The sequence below is a fragment of the Penaeus monodon genome, chromosome 29, assembly GCF_015228065.2.
Source record: "Penaeus monodon isolate SGIC_2016 chromosome 29, NSTDA_Pmon_1, whole genome shotgun sequence".
Taxonomy (NCBI): Eukaryota; Metazoa; Arthropoda; class Malacostraca; order Decapoda; family Penaeidae; genus Penaeus; species Penaeus monodon.
In genome coordinates, this window is record NC_051414.1 from 11055413 (window position 1) to 11055959 (window position 547).

The following is a 547-nucleotide window of genomic DNA, read 5'->3' on the forward strand; positions in this document are numbered from 1 at the left end:
ATCCCCCGACTCCATACTCCATCTGTTTGTTGATTGGAAAATAATCAAATAACTAGTGTACTACAGGCCTGGGGGTTCGAATTCTCTCTTTAGGATCGTCTGGTGTAAACACATTTCAGATTTGTCTGAATCTTTTTAAAATCGATGCTGTTTCTCTTTTCTGGTTTCTTTCTCTACTCTTTTTCTTTCGCCTCTCTTTTTTGCATTACTATCGCACAAATTTACTCGTGCCGTAGCCTCCTCCCCTTGCAGATCATCTCCCTCCTCCCATACGTCGCCCTTTCCCCACCTCAATCACCTCACTCTCCATTCCTCTTCTTCAATGCTCTTGCGCCCTCTTCACCCTCTCACCGATCAGTACTGTTGTGATTGGAAAAGTAATAAATAATAGGTACACAGGCCTGGGGGTCAATCTCTTTAGGATCGTCTGGTGTAAACACATTTCAGATTTGTCTGAATCTTTTTAAAATCGATGCTATTTTGTTTTTTGGGTTTGTATATCTGATGAAACTTCTTTTTTAACTTTCGCTTATTGAAATGTTTTGGG